This window comes from Mobula hypostoma, chromosome 3 (assembly GCF_963921235.1).
Source record: "Mobula hypostoma chromosome 3, sMobHyp1.1, whole genome shotgun sequence".
NCBI classification, from domain to species: domain Eukaryota; kingdom Metazoa; phylum Chordata; class Chondrichthyes; order Myliobatiformes; family Myliobatidae; genus Mobula; species Mobula hypostoma.
Window position 1 is genome coordinate 102,654,107 of NC_086099.1, and position 22,959 is coordinate 102,677,065.

At 41.1% G+C, this 22,959-nt stretch overlaps 1 long non-coding RNA gene across 4 annotated transcripts in view; it reads left to right on the forward strand.

The window, feature by feature from the left end:
* LOC134344175 (uncharacterized) overlaps nucleotides 1-22,959 on the forward strand; it is a 73,365-nt gene that overhangs the window by 4,230 nt on the left and 46,176 nt on the right. The window contains exons 3-5 of one of the 4 annotated variants that reach the window (XR_010017378.1): nucleotides 332-462; nucleotides 5,863-5,927; nucleotides 14,715-15,591. This is a non-coding gene — a long non-coding RNA (uncharacterized LOC134344175). Of the gene's footprint in view, nucleotides 1-331; nucleotides 463-1,090; nucleotides 1,212-5,862; nucleotides 5,928-14,206; nucleotides 14,688-14,714; nucleotides 15,592-22,959 lie in introns of those variants that run through there. The other 3 variants (XR_010017380.1, XR_010017379.1, XR_010017381.1) reach the window with 3 other exon arrangements.

A 22,959-nucleotide genomic window follows, 5' to 3' on the forward strand; every position in this document is an offset into this window, starting at 1 on the left:
GTTGAGGCTGCTGTATTATCTTGGAATTTTTGTAAACCACTTTCTGAAAACTGCTGTAAACTTAAGAGCAAAGTCATTCAAAAATGTGTTCTAGTAATTTTAAAAATATGTTGTAAGCGAAGGTGTCTAAGACAGCACTGGAAAACAATTCAAATCAGGAGTCCTGATGAAGGGTGTCAGCATGAAATGTCAGTTGTTTACTCCTTTCCATAGATGCTGCCTGACCTGCTGAGGTCTTCCAACATTTTGTGTGTGTTGACTGAAAAACAATTGTTCTCCTAATGCAACCTCCATGAATTCATTCAACTAATGACAGTGACTTCTGAAACAGGACTCACGATTTACCATTGAGAAGAACAGAGAATGTGAAATAGAATGCATAAGGAGGATGTTGAAAAAAATAGGCTGGAACATTGAGCGAACTGTAGACAAGACCAAGGACCTGAAAACAACATTTAAGCAGTTAAGTGTCCAAGAAAGTCAATGGGATGGAATGCTACAGCAGGGAACTTTGTAAGGGTTTCTGTTGCTTTAGGATACAATGTAAAACTCTGAAGCAAGAATATGGAACAAGGAGTTTTGACATTCAAACTTGGTTATTAATATTCAATGTTAATCTGAACGTTAAGTTCACACATTGCACACACACACACACACACACACACACAGGTTGTTTTTATTTTTACATAGAACTAATGCAGTAATCTCCTTGTGAATACTTATCTCTGACCACAAAGACTAAATTACATTTTTAGTTTTCATTAAAAGCATTCTTTATGTTATGCAAAAGATAGATAAGGTGGTAAGAATCTTTACAATCCTTATCTTTCCTGTTATGGTGCCACATATGTGGTGCCATTATTACCATTTGAAGCTATGTGATAGGGGACAGGAAGTAACTTTGGGATTACGAGGAGATTTAACAGCAGTGGGGCCAGAGGATGGGCAGTAACAATCGGTATGTGTTAAACCCGAGTCTGATTCTCCATGTCATTAGGTAGAAACTACTCTGATTTGTGGCATCCTCCTTGTGGGTCAACTGGCTTTTGATTTCTATCTGTATATTTTACCTTTCATGTCTCCCACTCAGCAAATGCATTCATCCACCAAGTCCAGAGGTGAAAAAGAAATCTCAACTGCGAGGCTGAATGCAGCTCACTCCTTAAGCCCATGAACATTTGCCAATTAAGGCTGGTGTAAGAAGACCCAACCCACTCTTTTGTATGTGTCACCAATCTTGTTACAAATGAAATTGCAGGTTAATGGCTTCTTAGCTTTTCTTTATATGCTTTATTTTTATGTCTTTATTTAAAGCCTAACTGATGAAAGTATTTAAGAGCATATTTATTAATTTTATTTCCTATTTTGTTAATAATTATTTACTTTAGTTATTTGAACTCTTTTCATGTGTCTCTCTTTATCAGAGACAGTCAATTTTCAAAAGACCTTTGACAGCAGTAAGCAGTCAATAAATAAGCCGGGTGCTGAGGGAGCATTGCTCAAGTTTAAGCTTCCTCTCATGGCCTTCCTCCAACTTACAGGAGAGGTGCAATATCCAATTCTTGGCTTCAGTCAGTCCCACAAACCCACAATAGGTATCTGCTTCTTACCGAAGAAAACGTGATGTTGGGAGCAGGGTGTAGGAAGCAGGAACTAATGCAGGCAGCGGCTTGATTGAGCATGGTTTGTCCTATTAAGTTAGTAGATAAGAGATTTTATAAAAATTAGGTTTATTTGTCACATATATATGAAAACATACAATGAAATGTGTCATTTGCGCCAGTATGCAACACAGTCCGAGGATATGCTGGACTATTGGTGGATATGTTGCCATGTTTCCAGTTCCAACACAGCATGCCCAGAATTTACTCACCTTAACCTGTTGGTCTTTGGTATGTGGGAAGAAACTGGAGTGCATGTAAGAAACCCACGTGGTCAAGGGGAGAATGTACACAGCACCAGGAACTGAACCACTATCACTGATCACTGGTGTTGGTGCTCTAATGCATCATGCCAACTGCTATGCTACTCTGCCACCCTATCACTTAGGCTCAAAAAATAAACAAAATAATAATAGATCAATAAATGAATAAGAAAGATTGAGAACATGAGTTGTAGAGTCCATAGGTTGTGGAATCAGTTCAGTGTTGGGGTGAGTGAAGTTATCCACTCTGGTTCAAGAGCCTGATGTTTGAGAGGTAATAACTGTTCATGAACTTGGTAGTGTGGGACCGAATACTTGTCTATCTCCTTCGTGGTGGGACCTAACGCTGCTGTATCTTCTTCCTGATGGTGGCCACAGGAAGAGTGCATGGCCTGGATGGCGTGGGTCCTTGATGTTGGATACTGCTTTCCTGAAACAGCACTCCTTGTAAATGAGTTCAGTGGTGGGGCCGGCTTTAACTATGTTGGACTTGGCTGTGTACACTACTTTATGTGGGCATTTCTAATCAAGGGCATTAGAGTTTCCATACAAGCCCATGATGCAACCAGTCAGTGCATTCTCTACCATGCATCTATAGAAGTTTGTCAATGTTTTAGATGATATACTGAATCTTTGCAAACCTCTAAGAAAGTAGAGGCGCTGCCATTCCATTCTTTGTAATGGCACTTATGTGCTGAACCCAGGGCAGATCCTGTGAAATGAAAATATGCAATTTAAAGTTGCTGACCCTCACCACCAATACTCTTCTGAAGAGGGCTATAGTCAATAACTAACTCAGCGGTTTTGATGACGTTGAGTGAGAAGTTGATGTTGCACGACTCAGCCAGATTTTCAATCTCCCCTCCTATATGCTGATTCATCACCACCTTTGACTTGGCCAATAATAGTGGTGTCATCAGCAAACTTAAATATGGAGTTGTGCTTAGCCTTACAGTCATAAATCATTGTCGTCATCATCGTCGTGGCTATCCCTCGAGGTCGAGGATAATGGTCTTCATTCTGAAGAAGTGGCCAAAAGATTGAAGACGCCTATGCGTGTATTTGTTTAACGTGCACTTGATGTTGCACTCCAATAAGCACACGATACTTCACAAATCAACCAACTGATTCCAAAGGCATGGAAACCACAATGATTAGAGCTGATGGATTTGTTGCAGCCTTCATCCGCCTTCACAGCCGTTGAGTTCGAAGTAACTTCGTCCACCTGTTCCACCATTGAGGTCTTGGTTGGATTGTTCTTTGTCAGGGACCTCACCCTCAACCTTACCGCCATGGGTGACCCTACCAGGAGCATAGCTCCAGACAGCATTGCTCTCGGGATCACAGGACCACACAAGCCTCTCCACCACGACAAGGTGACAATCCACGGAGAAGAGTCATAAGGATAAGGCGAGTAGAGCAGGGGGCTAAGCACACAGTCTTGTGCTGTACCCGTACTGATGGAGATTGGGGAGATGTTTTTGCCAATCCAAAGTAACTGGGGTCTGTAAGTGAGGAAATCGAAGCTCCAGTTGCACAAGGAGGTATTGAGTCCTAGTTTTGAGAGGATGATAGTATTAAATGCATAGCAGTAGTCAATCAATATCATCTTGATATATGCATCTTCACTATCCAGATATTCCAGGGTTGAAGAGACAATGAAATGACACCTGCGGTTGACCTGTTGTGACAGTCGGCAAATTGGTGCAGGTCACTGTTCAGGCAGGAGTTAGTATGTTTCATCACCAAGCTCTCAAAGCACTTCATTGCTGTGGATGTAGGTGCTACTGGATAATAGTCATTGAGGTAGTTACCACATTCTTCTTGGACACTGGTATAATTGAAGCCTGCTTGAAGCAGGTGGGTACCTCAGTTTGCCAAAGCAAGAGGTTTTACCAAAATGTATCATTTTGGTGAAGGGTATATTTGGTAAGTGTATCATTTTGGTAAAGGCACAGAAAGAGCTTCTTCCCTGAGGCTATAACCCTGCTGAACCTCACATCACAGCGCTAAGCAGTAATATTGTTCTGTCTCAGTACTTTTATATTTGTGTGCTGTAGCACTTACTTTTTATTCGCAGTTATTTTGTAAATAACACTATTCTTTGCATTTCTGGTTAGATGCTAACTGCATTTCATTGGCTTTGTATTTGTACTCAGCACAATGACAACAAAGTTGAATCTAATCTAATCTAATTAAAGATCTCAATGAACACTCCAGCCAGTTGTTTAGTACAGTTCTTCAGAACTCTGCCAGGTATAGCGTCTGGGCCAGATGCTTTCTGTGGGTTCACCTTCCTGAAGGGTGTTCTCATGTCGGCCTCAGAGACTGAAATCACAGGGTCTTTGGGATTTGTGGGAGTTCACAAAGATGTTTCCATGTGTTGTCAGTTAAAGTGAGCATAAAAGGTACTGAGCTCACCTGGGACAAAAGCTTACTGTCACATATATTGTTTGGTTTTACTTTGTAGGAGACGATAGCTTTCAGGCCCTGTTACCGCAGTCACGCATCTTTCTGTGATTCAAGTTTGGTCCAAAATTGCCACTTTGCATATAATTTGACTATCTGGAAGTCATACATGAACGTCCTGCACTTCCTTTGGTCACCAGACATGAACACCACCATTATAGCTCTCAGAAGATTGTAGATCTCTTGATTCATCCAAGGCTTCTGTTTGGGGAAGACACTAAATGATTTTGTGAGGACACACTCGTCCCCATGTGTATTTATAAAATCCATGATAACTGTATTCATTCAAGTCCTCTGATGAATCCTTGAAAATGGCCCAGTCCACCATCTTGAAGCAATCCTGTAGCTGCTCCTTTACCTCTCACAACCATTGTTTTATTGTCCTTACCCCTGGCTCCTTGCTCTTTAGCCTTCACCTATAAGCAGGTAGGAGGAAGACAGGCAAGTAATCAGATTTCCCAAAATGCTGTATAGGGATGGAACAGTAGGCACCCCTGATTGTAGTGTTATGTGGTTGAGTATGTTGGGACCCCCGGTGCTACAGATAATATGTTGATGATAACTGGGCAGAGATTTCTTCAAGCAAGCCTGACTGAAGTCCCCGGCTATGACTTAAAAGTGTCACGGCAGGCTGTTTCTGGTTCACTAATCTCAACACTCAATGAATTCAGTGGTTAGTTAACATCTGCCCTTGGTGCTACGTAAACTGTGGTCAGGATCACCAAGAAGAACTCTCTCAGTAAATAGAATGGACGGTACTTAATCATTAGATGTTCCAAGTCGTGAGAACAGGAGTGCAACAAGACCACTACGTCTGAGCACCACATCTTGCCCTCTCTGAATCAGCAGGTTGCTCCATCCGGTGGATTGAAAAACCCTCTGTCTGGAGCACTGTATCTGGCATGTCCAGATTGAGCCATGAGAATGCAGTAATCTCTCGTTTTCCTCTGATACAGCAATCTCGCCCTTAGGTCCTCTATTTTATTCTCCAAAACAAAATAGAGTAGAGGATGTTCTACACCCCAACAGTTTAGTCCGGCTTGGAGTCCTCCCTTGCTCCCGGTCATGGCAATCGACTTTTGTCTGCTTAAAGACACCATACCTACATTACTGAGATTCAAGCCCGCCAAGAGGTCATCAAATTGCTAGTTTGTTTAGGTGGTTCAAAAGTGCATTCGTTAATGGAAAATTACAGGCTGCAGATTGCAGTGATAGTAGAAGAAGTGTCTAGAAATTTTGTGAACTACCCACAAAACATCGCCATGTATTGCCATCTTAGATTTTCCAACCATAAGTTGTACATTCAAATAAATGCTACAAACACTTCTGCACCATGAACTACATAAAATAAAGTTGTTTGCCACAAGTCATGGTTTTATTATAGGAATTGGCAATTGTATGCTGTTTGCTCTGAAACTCTCTATTAGCAGTTTGGAAATTTAGTAATACATTTGTCTCTGATTTCTCAGGTTTAAATTGTATGATCAAATAAATGCTACCAATCGCTTCACTGACATGAACTAAATAAAATAAGGTAAGAAAAGGAGAACATATATTTATGAGACATACTTTAATATTATTAAACATTGCAATATTGAAATAAATCATTCAGCCCATCAGGCCTCAGCTAACAGTCTACAAGAGGAATTCAGTCAGTCCTTCTCCACGGTCATTTCCCTTCATCCCAGTAACTTCTCTTCTCTCAAATATTTATGCAACTTTTTTGACTACTGTTGTGTATTTAATATTTCACTAATATTTGAGTGATCTTGTGTGTGTGTGTGTGTGTGTGTGTGTGTGTGTATACTGTATATATTGTTTCATTAAGCATTCTTGTTCCCTTAAATAATTATGGGTTATATGTAAAAATCATGAATTACATATGTCATCATGCTACCACGTGATGCAGATATGCCTCACTGAAAGTAAACTTCAAGTTAGACCCACATTATGGACTCCAGTGTCTTCCATTTAATTAGTTTAATGTTTTGAAGTTACAAAACATAACAGCTACTAAATGTACTTCTATCATCCTTGTGTGATTACTTTTTCTTTACATGGTATCTTTTGCCTAACACCATAAAACTCTTTCTCAATTTTTTCAATAGCAACAGTTAATGATGGCCATTCTGCTGATTGTTAGTTAGGTAATGAGATTCTATCTAAAGATTGAACTGGAAATCTTCTAGCACAAGTTTAGTCTGTATTTGGTCCACATCATTTGTAGATTACTTTATTCATTTTCATTCATATTCTTTATAATCTGACCTGATGGATAGACAACTGATGCAGAAGAGTTTAAAAACATTTTTAAATTAATTACAAAACATCTTGAACTGTTGACAAATAATTCAAAAGATTACCATAAAGTAAAATTCACGTACCTTTTGCCATAGGGCTGATGAACACATTCTACTGACTGTTCCTATGTGAGCCCTCCCTGGAGAAAAATTTATTTATTTTTTGAGATGCAGCATAGAACAAACCCTTCCAGCCCTTTGAGCCGCACCTCCCAGCAGTCCCTGGTTTAACCAAATGATGAGACAATTTACAATGATCAATTAACCTACCAACCGGTCCATCTTCGGACTGTGAAAGGAAACCAGAGCACCCAGAAGAAACTGATGTGGTCACAGGGAGAACATACAAACTCCTTACAGGCAGGGGCGGGAATTGAACCTAGGTCGCTGGTATTGTAGTGTTGTGCTCACCAGTACACTACCATGCAGCACAAGTGCAAAAGACATCCATCCACTTGCCTCAGCTCATCACTGCTCCATTGCCTGAGTTAGTGACAAGTCAAATATGGTGTAGGAGGTTAGTTGTCCAGGTCCCTGACCTCCAACTCATCTCCAGCTTCTATATTTCACTGGAGACTTGTGCCAAAATTCAGAAAGATTATAAACAATGAGCAGGAATTAGCAAGCTGTTATCTACAGGGAAAAAAATGCAAACATGGTTAAGTTCATTATTTTCTCCCCCACAATTAAATGTAATTATCTTTTGTATTTCGATAATGTACACACTTGCGATATATTAACTGTGTTTCGTAATAAGCTGTGATCTTTTATACATGGTGGTTTTGCTCATTAACTGTTTGATAAGACATAGGAAATGTGCAAACATATTAACGGTCTTAGCCAGCCAGTGGTGTCGTGGCATCCGCACGGGACTTCGAGGCGACTGGTCCCAGGTTTGAATCCAGCCAGCCCCTTGCACGCTTTCCATCCATGCTGTGTTAAGCGCCAAGCTAGCAACTCGGCGTCATAAAAAAGACAAATGCTAAAGAAACGGCAAGGTTGCCACCCAGTGCACAACAAGGCACGGAAAGGAACAACAATAATGGTCATGAAGGAATTCAGTAGACTGTGTGGCGCTGCTTGCTGCTTACATATGAGTAGAGAATTATGAAGAAAGGAGATTGGCCTCAAGACAAATCACTAACCAAATAAAGATCAGCCCTGTCAGAGTTATTTACATGGTTTTAGCTGACAACATCAATTTCTGCTCAGTTAGTTGCAAATGTATCCCTGAATCAGAAGGTTGCGGATTCAATTCCCACTTGAGACATAAGCAGAAGAATCTAGCTACCACTCAAGGGTAGTGCTGAGGAAATGTTGCACTGTCAGAAGTGAAATTTTTCTGATTGGAAATTAATCCATTGCCCATCTGCACTGTCAAGCTGACATAAAAGATCCCAAGGCATTATTTCCCAGAAGAGTAGGAGAGATATCCTTAGTGTATTTTCGATGTTTATTCCTCACTCAGTCCAACCAGAAACAAATTATCTGATTATTATCACCTTGCTGTTTGTGTAGTTGAATTTCTCTGTGCACAGAGTGGCTGCCATATTGCTTACGTCACTGTGGGAAATATACATCAGAAATAATTCCATTGCCTGTAACTGGATTTAGGGTATCCTGAAGTCAAGAAGGGCATAATTTAAATGAAACTTTTCTTTCATCAATCAATATTGCGCACAGAGGATTCATTTCAACAGAAATGCTGAAAAAATATACTGGTCACCTCACTACAGGAAGGATTTGGAAGCCATAGAAAAGGTGCAGAGCAGATTTACAAGGACGTTGCCTGGATTGGGGAGCATGCCTTATGAGAATAGGTTGAGTGAACTCGGCCTTTTCTCCTTGGAACGACGGAGGATGAGAGGTGACTTGATAGAGGTGTATAAGATGACGAGAGGCATTGATCGTGTGGATAGTCAGAGGCTTTTTCCCAGGGCTGAAATGGTTGACAAAAGAGGACACAGGTTTAAGGTGCTGGGGAGTAGGTACAGAGGAGATGTCAGGGGTAAGTTTTTTACTCAGAGAGTGGTGAGTGCGTGGAATGGGCTGCCGGCAACGGTGGTGGAGGAGGATATGATAGGGTCTTTTAAGAGACTTTTGGATAGGTACATGGAGCTTAGAAAAATGGAGGGCTATGGGTAAGCCTAGTTATTTCTAAGGTAGGGACATGTTTGGCCTAACTCTGTGAGCTGAAGGGCCTGTATTGTGCTGTAGGTTTTCTATGTTTCTAGAAGTAAAAGTACTCAATGTACTCAACTCAACATTAGCGGCTCAATGATAGAATTCACTATAGGGTCACATTGTTCACCAATGTTTCTGCATGGTAAGATAGGCATGCAGATTCACCCTGAAATGACAGTATATCTAATTGATTCATAATGATATTTCCTGACCATCGTAATATACAAGTTTGTGTACAGAATATGTTAGTGGCTTTGAACACAACACACTTTGCATTTACCAATAAAATCAATAGCTGCATGTTTTCCAGCAGTTGAAAGAGTTTCCCAATAGATTGAGTCAGAAATTGATGCATGCACTTTAAATTTTCCACCTCAGTATGATGTGTAAATATGAATTCCTATGTAGAATGGCAGAGCCATTCTAGACATTTGGGATGCAAAACTTGTCATTGTTCACGTAATGATGTTGAGGTACCTGCTCGGATGTGCTGGGACACATCATCAGAGCTGTAACCTGGAGTCATTGGGTTTTTAGAGTCTTTCAACATCAGGCACTCCCATCTAGGCAACACAGCCACGGCTGATCAGGCCCTGATTTGTGTCCCAGCAGCATAGGTTCATAAGTCACCTCTCGATCCATAGCCACCTGGAGGCTCACTCAGCAGCCTCTGTGACGGTCCTGACGGCCTCCTTAATTCCAAGGAGAGAGTAGGTTCTGCAGGGTGAGCAGCCAGTAAAAACTCTGCATCCCACCTCTATAGGCTCGCATCGTGCCCTCCACCCGCCTCTGGCACTGCACTACCAGCTCCTGGTATTTGGCTTTCATACGCTCACACACGTCAATCCGGTCTTGACCAAGAACTGTCAGTAACAAATGTTGACTTATACATACTGTACTCCATGAAAATCTACAGCATGAGCCAAACCCTAAAAGGTGGTGAGGTGTAGCAGGAAGACAAGGATGGAAAGATTGCAGACTGGGAAAGTGCAAAGCTCCGAGTATAGTCTGTCCAGCACCCTTCTGCAAACTACAGGCATGATTAAGACTATTGTAAATATACTTTAACAAAAATTGTTGTGCCCCGTCATTTCTGGTTAATATTTGGTCTACTTAAAAGTACGTTTAAATGATTCTCAAAAGAATTCCAATAAACCTGTTTATGATTGTGATTCCTGTCTAAATTTGAACTTATTTTGTTGGTGAGGCTTAACGGTTTCAGGAGCCTGGTTGTACAATTTGCTCAGAGGTAAGTGCCATCAATATAAGTGGCAGCAATGTAAATAGAAGCTGAAATAAAAACAGAAATTTTGAAAAGACAGCTCAAATCAGCCTGCACTCTGCGGCGTGAGAGAAACACAGAAGTGTCCTTTCAGGTCAATGAACCTTTATCAGTTCCGTTGAAGGGTCAATGACTTAAAAAATGAAGTCCAATTTTCTGTCTACAGAATGCAGCATGACCTGCTGAGCGTTTCCAGCACTTTTTAATTTAATTTCCAGCATCCAGAAACTCTGTATTTCAATTTTATGGCAGCTACATGTTTTGCTGAAAGGACGCTCACTTTGTTGTTATCTAACTCCCTGAGAAAATCAAGGCACTTGTGCAGATCTCAATTTAATCACCATTGCTATTTATATCCTCAGGTTTATTTGGACCATTTTTGACATTTCTCTCCATGTTCTGGATCTTCTGGTCAAATTACCCACTGACAATAACTGTAGACCCACTGAATCCACAGCTATCTCGACTTCCTTCCACCCAGTCTTCGGTAAGGGTGACATCCCTTTCTCTCAATTTCTCTGTGGCTGCTGATTCTGTTCTTAAGATGAAGCTTAGTTTTCAGAAAACATGGCTTCTCCTGTAACGTTGCTGATGCAACCCTCACCTGCATTTCCTCCATTTCCTGGGATTTGCTCTACCTTTCTTCCCACCCAGACAGAACAGAGGCAGGAGCACCCAGAAACAGAAGAAAATCTGCAGATGCTGGAAATCCAGAGCAACACACACAAAATGCCAGAGGAACTCAGCCTGGTTCCCACTCCCTTCCTTTCCAGTCCTGATGAAGGATCTCGGCCTGCAACATCAACAGTTTATTAATTTCCATTAATGCTGCCTGACCTGCTGAGAACAGACATAATATTTTCATGTCCTCATTTTTCACTGTGCCAACCTCTGCATCCAGTATATGAGCCTTTGCCTTTTCCACTAGCTGCAATAGGATCCCAACACTGGTTCCCTTCTTTCCATTACTACCTCTCCAGCATCATTTTTCAGTGGTTCAATATCCACTCTCACCCCTCTTTAATTTTATGCTGTCTTTGACCTCCTTGTCTACATGACATCCTGTTATGCGCAAACTTCTCTATCCATCCTCCCCATCCCCTGGCACTTTCCCCTGTAACTATAGAAGTTGCAACACTTGTTCCTACACTTCCCCATTTAACACCATCCAAGGATGTATAAAGCCCATCTAAGTAAGACAGAGATTCACATGCAGTTCCTCCAACCTTTGTCCCTGCATTTGGTGCTGTCAAAGTGGCCTTATCTACATCAACAAGACCAATTGCAGGCTAGGTGACCATTTTGCAGAACATAACAACCAAGCCAAGTTTCCACTAATGAGTCATTTCAATGCCTCTTCCCATTCCCACACTAGATGTCTGCCCTCAGCCTTTGCCACTTCCAGAGTGAGACCAAATACAGACTTGAAGAACAACACCTCATTACTTGACTAGTCCGCAACCAAATGGAATGACCATTGAATGTTCCATTTTCAGTTAACTCACCCTCCCAGTGTCATAGTCCGGCCTGTGAAGTCCGCGTTCCGGTTCACGGTCCAGTCCGTGGACTCAGGACTTCGGGTCATCCAGCTGTCCCTTGTTTGGTTGAGTTAATCATAGGCACCTGATTCCTATTTTTGGGCTTGGAATATAAGTAGCCTTGGGGTTGAGTGTGGTTTGCTGGTTTGCCTTGTCAGTTCCCCTGGGAGCAACCTGCCGGTGGTAGGCTAATGTGACCTCTTGCCATCTCTAGGCCGCATTGGAGAACCATCGATTCATGGATCCTTGCTGTCGGTAGTCAGAGCTGTCTTTGTGGTATGGATTCGGCTGTCTCCCAGGCCAGCTGAGTGGCTGCCAGCTACTCCAAGATAGGTAGGGATCTGGCTGTTTCCGTAGCCAGCTGAGGTTGCTGGCTGAACTGAGACTCGGAGCTACCCCCCGGAGCAGAGATTGAACTGTCTGTCGTTCTTTGGTGTTGTCTCTTCTTGTCCTCGCCTCCGCGGGGTAAGCCATGCCATTCTGCCGTTGCCCTGTGGGGGGTCTTGTCTTGTCTTGTCCTCACCTCCGTGGGGTAAGTCAGGCCGTTTCACCGTTGCCCTGCGGGGGAATCTGTCTTGTCTTGTCTTTGCCTCTGTTGGGTAAGTCTGGTCGTTCTGCAGTTACCCAACGGATGGTCCTGTCCCACCTTGGTGTGGAGAAGTTGAGTCCCGGCTTGTCTAAGTATAAGTCCCGGCTCTATGTCTATGTACTGTCCTGTCTCATGTTGGTGTCATGTTAAAGGTGAGTCCTGGCTTTTCGAAGGATAAGTCCCGGCTGTATGTTAATGTACAGTTCCCAGTCTGCCTCCAAGTTCCAGCCTCTGAGTTATCAGCCTCCGCAAGCTCAGGATCCCAGACCCCAGCCGGCAGCCAGGCTCAAGATCCCAGACCCCAGCCGGCAGCCAAGCTCAAGATCCCAGACCCCAGCTGGCAGCCAAGCTCAAGATACCAGACCCCAGCCGGCAGCCAAGCACAAGGTCCCAAGCCAAGCTCCAAGAACCCAAGCCTCGAGGATCCCAAGCCAAGCTCCAAGGACCCAAGCCTCGAGGATCCCAAGCTAAGCTCCAAGAACCCAAGCCTCGAGGACCCCAAGCCAAGCTGCAAGAACCCAAGCCTCGAGGACCCCAAGCCAAGCTCCAAGAATCCAAGCCTGAAGTTCCCAGCCTCCAAGCTCAAGACCCAAGATCCCAGCCTGCAGCCAAGCTCAAGACCCAGGACCCCAGCCTCAAGCCTCAAGAGCAAAGACCCCAGCCTGTCTCCAAGCTCAGGCCTCTAGACCCCAGCCATGTCATGTCTTTGCCTGGTTCCGGGGGCCGAGCCCGAGGGAAGACCCAGGTTCTGGGTCCTTGTCCAGTCTCGGGCTCGGAGTCAAAGCCTTGTCTCCTAGTCCATGGTTTATAGTCCTGGTCATGCTTTCCCTAGCCCAATTCTGTGTTCTTGTCCCTGCTCCTGATCTGAATCCTGTCACGTCCCTACTCTAGTCAAGTCCTGTTCCTTGTACTTCAGTGTCTGTGTCTTGCATTTGGGTCTGTCCCCAATGCTCCTTTGTGACACCCAGTGTTTCTTACATAGACCTACTGGTCTACTTAAGAAATCTATCCTTTTTGTTTGCCTACTGCATTATCTAAATCCATTACCCTCTCCCACCTGCTCCATCTGCCCATCATCTCCCTCCTCACATAGTTCCACCTATTACCAGCCCTGCCCTCCCTCACCCTTCTCTCTCAATTCTTTCCTCTACACTCTCAGTCCTAATGCAGGGTTTCAACCCAGAATGTTGACCATCTCTCTGCCTCACCAGATACCGCTCCACACACTATTTTCTTCCGGTAGTTTTTTTTTGTCCATTATGGCTAGTTCCCTTTCAGCAAATATACTGTTTTCAAAGAAAAATGTGTTACAAATTCCACTAATTCATTACATATTTGTGCTAATATTTTGTTTACGGCTGGACTAGCTTTTTATAATTTCATTTGTCAAAGCAAAACAAGTACAGTATTGCTTGCTAATGATCCTATTTCTGCAGTGAGATGAAATCACATTAGTGAAATATCTCTGTCACTCATAATTTTGAGTTCTAACAAAAAAAGCCTCAGACCTGAAATATTAAATCTGTTTATCTTTCCACAGATGCTGCCCGACCTGCTGAGCTTTACCAGCATTTTTTGTTTTTATTCTGAATTATCTCCATGCACTTTGGTATATTACACACTTGTTTTATTTCTTTCACTATCTTTTTACTTGCCAAGATAGAAAAGACTCGTGTTGCTATCCATCTGATCTTCCTGGCTGGCAGATTAAACATAACTTTTGAATATTTTTTCTTCAAATTCTCTTCTCTCTCAACTGATAATGTGACCAAATCCAAAATATTTCACTTATTGTTGACTTAGGAGCAAAATCACCAATTGATTGTAAAACCAAACTTGCGTAATCCTTTCCATGCCTTGTGGTGTGTCAAGTAGCAACTTTGACATCTCTTAAGCATTTTTTGTCTGTTTTTTTACGAGGCCAAGTTGCTAGCTTGATGCTCAACTCAGCATGGATGCAAAGCGTGAAATGAGCTGGACGGATTTGAAACCGGGACCACTTGCCTTGAAATATGGTGTGAATAACGCTACACCACTGGCTGGCAATAATATGAAGATCTCCAAAGTGAGAAGGATGTTTGCTACCTTAACTTTTCAATAAATTCTGACTTGCAGAACATCCTGTAATATCTGCCTGTTCATAAACATCTTTCTCATGTTTATTTTTTCTGATTTGAACAAAAACTTTCCAATCCTCTGGAGGACTCATCTTTTTTATTTCTTACATTAACAAGAAATTCAAAGATGGTCCATCTTCAGAATTACAATCACATCCTGGGATGAGACATCCATTCAATTAGTCAGTCTCTGAACTGATTACTTTAGCAGTTAGAATACTGTCTGTCATTTTGGACACATGTTGCTCAGTCTAATTGCTGGATAAACTTTAATCCTATTCTTTGCACATTAGCTTTTGTTTTAATTTCAGATCTATCCCGGTCATATGCTGCATGTCATTTTATTCACCGTCCTTCCTTCAATTCTTCAACAAAAACAAGTGGGTGCCACAGTAACGCTGCAGTTAGCATGCCGCCAATACCACAGGGGGCGTCGGAGTTCAGAGTTCAATTCTGATATCATCTGCAAGGAGTTTGTACGTTCTCCCCATGAACATGTGGGCTTCCTGCAGTTGCTCCAGTTTCCTCCCACATTCCAAAGACCTACCAGTTAGTAGATTAATTGGTCATTGTTAAACTGTCCTGTGGAGGATAGGTGTAAATCGGCTGGATGCTCGTGGCATGGCTCAAAGGGCAGGAGGGCCTATTCCACACTGTATCGCTTTAAAAAAGGCAGCAAAGACTTTTATTTTTATCATTTTCTTTCATAATCAGTTACTTTTTAATTTATTTGTAAGTGTATCTATAACATTGTATAATGAAGTGGACAAGACCTCGCTAATGTCCTTCTTGAATCAATAGCTATGTAACTCCTAAAAGCTCTAGGCTGCAAAGACTTTTTTATACCCACAATGATACATTTCATAAAATAACAATTGCTGAATAGTTCACCCGATCATTCTTATCTTAATCTGATATACCCTTTATTTTGTATGCCTTTTGTTGCTTAGGGATAAACTGGACCCATTGTTATCTTAAATAAATATATTGTTTCTCCCTGTCTTTCATTAACTGTTATGGATTAGAGAAAATCCTAACACAACTATTGAATGTCTGGAATTCCCCAAATGCTTGGCAATCCAATAATATTATTCAAGATTCAAGGTTGTTTATTTTCATTTTTCAATGTAAAGGAGAACAAAATGATTAATACTCTGGATCAGATGCAGCATAAAAAACACAATAAGCATAAAGAACACAACTAAAATACGAAAAGACACAATAAATATGAATATAATAACAATCCTATAAAATACTGTCTGGTAATAAAGTCCTGACGAAGGGTCTCGGCCTGAAACGTCGACTGCACCTCTTCCTATAGATGCTGCTTGGCCTGCTGCGTTCACCAGCAACTTTGATGTATGTTGTCTGGTAATATTGCAGTGTTAGGCACTGTAAACCAAGGACTATTACGTTCTGTCAAGGAGATATAAAATATCCTATGATACTCAGAGCAGTAGAGTTAGCAAGCAATAGTGACTAGAAACTGGACTCTCATCAAAAATAAATTACTTATTTTGATATTTAGCTGAATACAAATTGACTGCAATGCTTCTTACATTACAACAATGATTATATATCAAAAGTACGTCACTGGCTGTGACAAGCGTTGCAACTTCCTGATATTGCAAGCAGTTTCATGTAAATGAGTGACTCAATGATCAACTCATCTCAAACTGAAACTCGAGCAGAGATATGCAGATATTGCATTACTCCATATTTTTATCTATTTCCTTATTTTTCAAATTAAAAATTGGGATGAATAATTCTGACCTGATGACACTTGATTGGGAAGGCATGCCATTATTTTCCTCAAAGCCGGGATTAAAGTTAGGCTAGAGGCAGCAATATCGAGCTGATCTCTTATGAAGAAAGGAAGTGGAATTGAAACTAAGTTTACACTTGAATAAGACATGTTTGGTTCAGTGTAGTTCAGGGTGTCTGGGATTTGGATTTTTTTTTGGTTTTTAAAATTCCTTCATGCTCAAAGAATTTCCCTTGGTAAATGGTAAATTATGGCAAATTTTCATTGAGAGCAGAGAAATGTATCAAGGGGATTTTCAACAACAATATCAAATTCACTTGGGTTGGATGAGTTGTATATTTCAAATTCACAGACCTGTTTCAAACCTAATTCCAACAAGGCCAAAGGTTGAAAACCAACTTGCTTCTCAATATATATTAAAACATAGATCATAGAAAACTATAACACAGTGGCCCACAATGTTGTGCTGACATTTTAATCTACATCTTCCCTCCTACATAGCCTTCCATCATTCTATCATCCATGTGCCTTTCTAAGAGTCCCTTAAATGTCTCTAATGTATCTTGTTCTACCAACAATTCTGCCAGCATATTCCACACATCCAAACACTCTGTGTAAAAAAACTTACCACTGTCAACCCCCTGCCCCATACTTTCCTCCAATCACCTTAAAATTATGCCCCTTATATTAGCCACTTCCACCCTGACAAAAGGTCTCTGGCTATGCACTCGATACATACCTCTTGTCTTGTACACCTCTATCAAGTTTTTTCTTATCCTCATTCACTCCAAAGAGAAATGTCCTTGTTTGTTGAGCCTATCAAGACATGCTCTCTAATCCAGGCTGCATCTTGGTAAACCTTCTCTGCAACATCTCTAAAACTTCCAGATCCTTCCTATAACAAGGTGATCAGGGCTGAACACAATATCCCAAGCGTGGTCTAACCAGTATTTTATAGAGCTACAACATTACCTCATGGCTCTTGAACTTGTAGACCCCAGTCCAGATTGGCAAAACATCTCCACCAAAACCTCCATCAGCACAGGAGCACTGCACGGTGCTTAGCCGCCTGCTCTAATCTCTTTACACCTATGACTGTGTGGCTAAGTACAACTCCAACACCAAATCCAAATTTACTGATGACACCACTGTTGTGGGCTGTATCAAAGGAGGCGATGAATCAGCATACAGGTAGGAGATAATTTGGCTGAATGGTGTAATAACAACAACCTCTCACTCAATGTCAATAAGACCAAGGAACTGATAGTAGATTTCAGGAGAGGGAAACCGTAGGTCCATGAGCCAATAATCATTGGAGCATCATATAAATATAATTACGAAGAAAGCACAACAGTGCCTCTACTTCCTCAGGAGTCTGCGGAGATTTGGCATGTCATCAAAAACCTTGGCAAACTTCTAGATGTTGTGGTGGTAAGTGTGCTAACTAGCTGCATTACAGCCTGGTATGGGAACACAAATGCCTTAGAGTGGAAAATCCTACAAACGGTAGTGGATTCAGCCCAGTACCTCACAGGTAAACTCCTCTGAACCATTGAGCACATCTATGTGAAACATTGCCATAGAAAAGCAGCATCCAACATCAAAGATCCTCACTGCCCAGGCCATGCTGCCATCAGGTAGAAGGTACAAGTGCCTCAGGACTTGCACCACCAGGTTCAGAAACAGTTACTACCCCTCAATCATCAGGCTTTTGAATAAAAGGGAATAATTACACTCATTCTACTTCCGGTGTTCCCACAACTCACTTTAAGGACTCTTTTATCTTGTTATTTCATGCTCGTTATTTATTGCTATTTATTTATATCTACATTTGCATAGTTTGTTGTCCACTGATGCTGTTTACAATTACTGTTCTATAGATTTGCAGAGTATGCCCACAGATAAAGAATCTCCGGGTTGGATATGGTGGCATGTATGTACTCTGATAATAAATTTTACTTTGAATTTTGAACTTTGAACTCAGTCCCTCAAATAATGAGTGCCAACATACTAAATGCCTTCTTAACTACCCTATAAAATTTACATAGCAAATTTGTAGACCCCAGTATCCCTCTGCTCCCCCACGCTGCTAAGAAACCTGCCATCAACCCTCTCACTTCTTCCTGGAAATTCAACCTTTCAAAGTGATCCACTTCACACTTCTCTGGGTTGAATTCGATCTGCCTCTTCTCAGCCCAGCTCCGCATTCTATCAAAGTCCCAATCTCACCTATGAAAACCTTGCACACTACCCACAACTCCAACAACCTTTGTGTCATCTTCAAACTGACTAGCCCACTCTTTCACTTCCTCATTCATGTCATTTATAAAAATCACAAAGAGTGATCCCAGAACAGATTCCTGTGGCACACCTTTGGTCACTGTATTCCAGGCAGAATATACACCAGCTACAACCAGTCTTTGCCTTTATGGGCAAGTCAATTCTGAATCCTCACAGCCAAGTTTCTCTGTATCCCATACCTCCTGACTTTCTGAATGAGCCTACCATCAGCAGCTTTATCAAATGCCTTATCCATATCCACCATATCCACTACGCTACCTTCATCAATGTGATATATTGCATCCTGAAAGAATTCAACCAGGTTCAGGAGGCATGACATGCATCTCACAAAGCCATACTGACTATCCTTAATCAGATTATGCTTTTCCAAATGCTTGCAAATTCTGTCTTCAAGAACCTTCTCCAACAATTTGCCTGCCACTGAAAAAAGGCTGACCAGTATATAATTCCCAGGTAATTATTTAATTATGATTGGTAATATAATTAAGAGAATGTATCTCAGATTTTCATCATAAGACATGGGAGCAGAATTAGGCTATTGGCCCATTGAGTCTGCTCCACCATTACAACATCATGGCTGATTTATCCTTCCCAACCCCATTCTCTTGCCTGCTTCCTGTAACCTTCTCCAGGCTCCTGGATGTCCTACCTGATGGTAAAACAGAGCCCCAAAACTGCTCTCATTACTCTGAGTGACGCCTGACCAATGCCTTATAAAGCTTCAGCGTTGCATACGTGCTTTTATATTCCAGTCATCTTGAAAAAAATGCTAACATTGTATTTGCCTTCCTCACCACTGATTCAATCTGCAAGTTAACCTAAAGGGAATCCTGCAAGAGGACCCACAAGCACCTTTGTATCTCTGGTTTCTGAATTTTCTCCCCATTTAGAATATAGTCTATGCCTTTATTTCTTCTACCAAATGCATAAGCATACACTTCCCTACACTAAATTCTATTTGCCTCTTCTTTGCCCATACTCCCAATCCATCCAAGTCTTTCTGTAAACTCCCTGCTTCCCCAACACTATCTGCCCCTCCACCTATCTTTGTATCATCCAGAAACTTGGCTGAAAAGCCATCAATTCCATTATCCAAATTATTGATAGAGAATGTGAAAATAAGTCGTCTCAATACCAATCTCTACAGATGCTAACAGCCGACCAGAAAAGGCACACTTTATTCCCACTCCTACCTCCTTTTGGAGTATTAGGTCTCCTTTTGGAAGCAAGTTTGTAAACAGCCTAATCACAGGAAATATTTGGGAAAACAATGAGACAAAATAATTATGTTCAAGGTAAGATCTGATTAGAAAACAAAAGGATAAAAAGTATTTGGTTAGGTTAGGAAAAAATATGATGATGAGTAAAATCAAAAGGTACTCAGGTAAAATAGAAGAAAACATTAGCAAATTATATTCTTATTTAACAACTTTTTTATAAGGTTGATATTCTGGTGCACGAGCATCTTAAGATCCAAGTATGTTATCAGGGCTGGTGTTCTGCATCCATGGACTTTGTGAGGAGCTCAGGAAGAAAAAGTATTTGCCATAAGAAATTTTTTAAAAGGCAAAGTAGATAAACATGCTGGAAAAAGGAATGAAAGCTTATGCTGACATGATTAAATGAGCAGTCAGGGGTAGCTCCTGTAGAAGATGAAAACTGACATAGCAAGTTTGGACAGAATACTTTGTTTCTGTGCCTTAAATTATTAATAATTCCATATAAGAATAATTGTACCAGAGGGCTGAAGATAATGGTGTAAATCTTTTAAAAAGGGGGCAGAGATAAGCTGGATAATTCTTAAGCCAGTCTCTTTGTGATTTCTAGTAAACTGTTAAGGCAAGATTTTTCACTTCAGTGAATGGCTGACACATTGATTTTGGCACCAGCTTTACTTCCCCATGGATAACTCTGTTTGTCAGCCTTATGAGTTTGAATTTGGCGGGGTGAGCGGGTGGTGGGGCCTGGGGCTAGATTCTGATTCAGCTCTGAAGGAGCGGAGAGTGAAAACAGGAAAGAATATAAAAATGAATCGTACAAATCTCAGATGCCTGCAGTTACAAAACAGTGACAGTTGTCTCCAAAGCAATTCAAAAGAAGAACCCACTTAAATAAAAAGAATAAGTGAATGCTGTCTATATCAATAACTGTCTATAGCAATGCTGAATGCCAAAACCAGTGGTGAAGAATCTGTAATGTTTGATGCAATTTAAAAAGCATTGACTCGTTTTTGAGTTGGTATTTTCAATGTGGATAACCCCGGGAATGGCACTGTTTTTGGTGTATGGTCTTAGTATTTGATTTTCAGTCCTCTCTTGCAATCTATCTGTCCAGGAACAGTGGGCCAGAATTCGCTGCTGGCACCAAAGCACTAACAATTGGAAAAAAAGAATACATGTATCTGTTGCAGATCTCCAGTCATTGATTTGCTGATCTTTAAGGCTACGTCTTTAAAGCCAAGAATTGTACAAACTAATGCTGACTCAGGGATGTGGTAGAGGAGTGGGGTGTGGAAGAGAAGCAGGTGAGAGAGAGGGCTGGGTTGTTGCACAGAATGAATGTCACTGTTAAAATGCCAAAGGAAACTTTGGCAAGAGGCAAAATGTAGCTACCAGGCTTTGCTAGCAGGCAAATATACAAAGAAATTTGAATGCATCTGAATATCAGTGGTATACATTTAAGAACCACAAAAACTGCTAAAGATATTGGGTAAACAACAGGAATTCTGCAGATGCTGGAAATTCAAGCAACACACATCAAAGTTGCTGGTGAATGCAGCAGGCCAGGCAGCATCTCTAGGAAGAGGTACAGTCGACGTTTCAGGCCAAGACCCTTTGTCAGGACTAACTGAAGGAAGAGTTAGTAAGAGATTTGAAAGATATTGGGTATCTGAAACAAAAGCAGAAAATGATGGAAACACTTAAAATTCAGATAACATCAAGGTGGAAAGAATTCTGAGCAACTCATGTTTCATCTGAATGGCATTAGAAAATTAAACCTCAGCTGACGTGGCCTGGCTAATTGTTATGATGTGAATGACAATTGATAGCTCCCCTTCATCGTTGAGGTAAAATAAATGTATCATTTTGGAGATCACAGGGAGGTTAAAGGGGAGACTGAATGGGGACGTTGGAAATCACCGAGTGTCGAGGGAGGTTATTAAAAACATGTTCCAGTGGAAGTTAGAAATAACCTCTTATAATAAAGTGCAGTTAGAATCTGGGTATATGCAGTAGACTTTTGATAAATAGAGGATTGAGTGTTTAACAGATATCCATAAATCATTTTTTAAAATGATTCCGCTAGCTGCTTCCAAAATGGTAAATTGAAATATTTGAAAATTAGCATGAAAGGCAGTTTAGACGGAGTGGTTTGTGAATAAAATCACTGGCACAGACATGATGGGCCAAATATGTCCCTCTGTTGCAACCTTCCAAGATTCTAGTGCAACAATGTGGCTTTTCCAATTTCCTACATAAGCCTTATTGTGCTCCCTGAGTGAGAATGCCAACTGTGCCAAACTGGTTCAATGCCCACTAGAAACTGGTTTGAGCTGGTCCAGCCTCCTTCCATATATGACCAGCAACAGGCAAATAATAGCCTTCTGTTGAAAATTTCCCTCAGCTTTCCATCAAATAAAAAAATTATAAATCTGCATTTCAGATTCATTTAGTTTAATCTAAATTTATCAGAACTAAATCAATTATAACTCACAAGTTAGCTTACTGCTTGATTTCCTGCGATGCTGCTGACAGGAAGAATTTTTTTTTAAATCTCATGTTACTGGCTTGCAACTTGTCTCCATCCCCACGATCTACTACCACCCCTCCTTAGGGTTTCCCACCACTAGATCCAGTTTGAAACAGGAACACACCTCCCCAGCATGTTGTTTGAAGTTTTTAATGTTACTAATGGATACATATCAGTAGAGGCCTGAACAGGACATGATGTGAGGCAGCCATTAGGCACTGGCTGCTGTGGTTACAGCAAAGAGCCCTCCGATGTTTGAACTGTACAGTATTTGCCAATGGTTTATGACAAGTTTCTTCTGGTCAGATTTTTATCTAATTTTTACCTAAAACAAATTTTGAATCTGACACACTGAAGAGATCAAACCACTCATTTTGCCACTGAGCTGCTTTGTATATTCCTGCTGCTTATATGTAGTTTATATAAAAAAGAAAGCAGGTTTTTTAAACAAAGGAACTTAAATTGAAGAGCTTGTAATTTTCTGTGAAGCTTCCATAATATTTCTCCGCAAATGTTTTACAGAGCATAAATGCGATTTAATCAGAATCAGCTCTGAAAAGTAATCATTTTCCAACACATTCAACCTTCAAAAATGATTAACTATTTGTTCCTTTTGGGCATAAAACCTCCAGCCATCCTTCCTGTAGAGCTGTATCCTGCCATTTTTTCACACTTCCCTTCGAAAGACAACAGAAAGCAGCAAGCCCCTTATCATGTTTCCTATTTCAAGCACATTGTAG